We start from the raw sequence: 2,302 nt of genomic DNA on the forward strand, positions 1-2,302 counted from the left end.
ACACTTCATCTTCTACACACTTCATCTTCTACACACTTCATCTTCTACACACTTCATCTTCTACACACTTCATCTTCTACACACTTCATCTTCTACACACTTCATCTTCTACACACTTCATCTTCTACACACTTCATCTTCTACACACTTCATCTTCTACACACTTCATCTTCTACACACTTCATCTTCTACACACTTCATCTTCTACACACTTCCTTTTCTACACACTTCTTCATCCTTCTCCATTTTTCTCTAGATATTTCTTCTTCTTCTTGGGCTTCTTGGGTCTTGGGCTAATGAGGGAAAAACCCAACACATTTCTCTATATGTCTATGGATAGAAAGAGACCATTCATACATAAACTACCATTTATACATAAACTGTGATTCTTTAATGAGAGGCCTATTATCATACCAATATACCGACACTGAAAATGATAAAGAACACATTTCACATTAGGATTTATGATTGTGACTCATCAACGTCCTCCTCGTCATTGCACATAAAGACAAAGATGCAAATCCAACATTACAATCACATTCAATGGCTAAATATCACAGCCATGGGCGGATCTACGTTATGCCCCCAGTAAAATCTCTAATTAAATTTAAATACGCTAGGAGAAAAATGTTTTCTGCTGCCTTATTGGTTAAAACGTTTTTTCTCCCCCTACTAGACCAACGTTCAAACCCATCTGCAACCTTAAATACATGTGCTATTTTTATCTTTCCTTTACTTTTCTGGTTTCTTTTTCTTGACTACGTGTTTCAGTATTTTTCTCATGTTCTTTTTTCCTTGTTCCTATGTTGGTTTCATTCTAAAACTTTTGTTTTTATATATTTTGAGTTCAAGTGTGTTCAAAAAAACAAAAAATATATATGTATATATACATTTTTTTTTTTAATTCAAGTACTTTTTTCATATCATTTTGTTAGTATATTCACTCTTTTTCTTCACTTATTTTTTAGTTATATTATTTCACAAATTTATTTTTCTTCTAAATGTTATTCTTATTGAAAAATATTAGAACACATTTAAGGAATATTATTGAATAATTAATTAATTATGTTCCCACTCAATATATTTTCTAGATCCACCACTGATCACAGCAACGCCTAGGGGTGGATCTACAGTATTACATACGGGGGCACGTGCCCCCAACTACTTTTTATAACTAATTAGTTATTTAGACACAATTATTTTGGTAGAACATTGGTAAAGGTGTCCCGGTTAAATTAACCCCTATAGTTAATATTATTTTAGTTCATACTTTTTCTTCTACTGTTAATATTACTAGGAATTTATCCGCGCTTCGCGCGGAAATATTATTAATTTGTTAATTTAAAATTGAGCTTTTTTGTAAGTTGTGTGTCAAACATTTTGGTTACTTTTAAATTATTTGATCTTAATTGTTTAGATGCGGTTATTGAGCGTGAATGCGTGATGAACATAACCATTATAATGATTGCATTCATCTAATACTTATTTTAAAGCATAATTTCATTTTGTTTTTCTTGTTTTGTCTTATTATGTATTACATTTGATATCATGTATTTATTTTTGTGTTACTATTTTTCTTTAAAAAATCAGTGGTCAAATACATGAATTGTTTGATTACGATGTAATTAGCTAATGTTTAAAAGAGAATTTATGTTTTTTATTTTTTATTTCTTTTTATTTTTTTTTCAAACTGGTTTTTAAAACCTCTTGATAAAATATTTTTATGTGGTTGTTCATTTCGTCAAATCTTCTAAGCTTGATGACTAAGAAATTCAGAAATTTAAAGATTGACTTATTTTTATTCTTGGTTGACATTATTTGATGAAACATGAGTAATATCGTGAATAGAGTATAATATTTTATATTATCACAAATCTTCAATATGTTTGTTTTAATTTTCTGTTTTGTGAGTTATATTACTATATTTTCAATTTATATTTACGGGAATATAGATATTTAAATTTTGATTTAGTTTGAAATGCACTACTATTAAAAATAGCTATGAAATATAGGATATTATTTTAATAGATTTGATTCAAATATAAGAATATGGAAAATATATATGATTCTATAAATATTAAAAATGTGCTGATACTGGGTCCTATCATTCATCGGTTGCTGGCGTGGCACAAAAGAAAAAAAAATCTTATTTTTGTTTACATTTGCTGCATATAATTTTGTTATTGGTTTATTTATTTTTTTCTGAAATGCTGATGGTGAAAATTTTGAATTATTTGATTAAATTGTAAATAGTTCATGGTTAAATAAAAATATGTGTATTCTTATGTTGTTATATTTTTTT

The sequence above is a fragment of the Brassica oleracea genome, chromosome C1 (assembly GCF_000695525.1).
Source record: "Brassica oleracea var. oleracea cultivar TO1000 chromosome C1, BOL, whole genome shotgun sequence".
NCBI lineage: Eukaryota > Viridiplantae > Streptophyta > Magnoliopsida > Brassicales > Brassicaceae > Brassica > Brassica oleracea.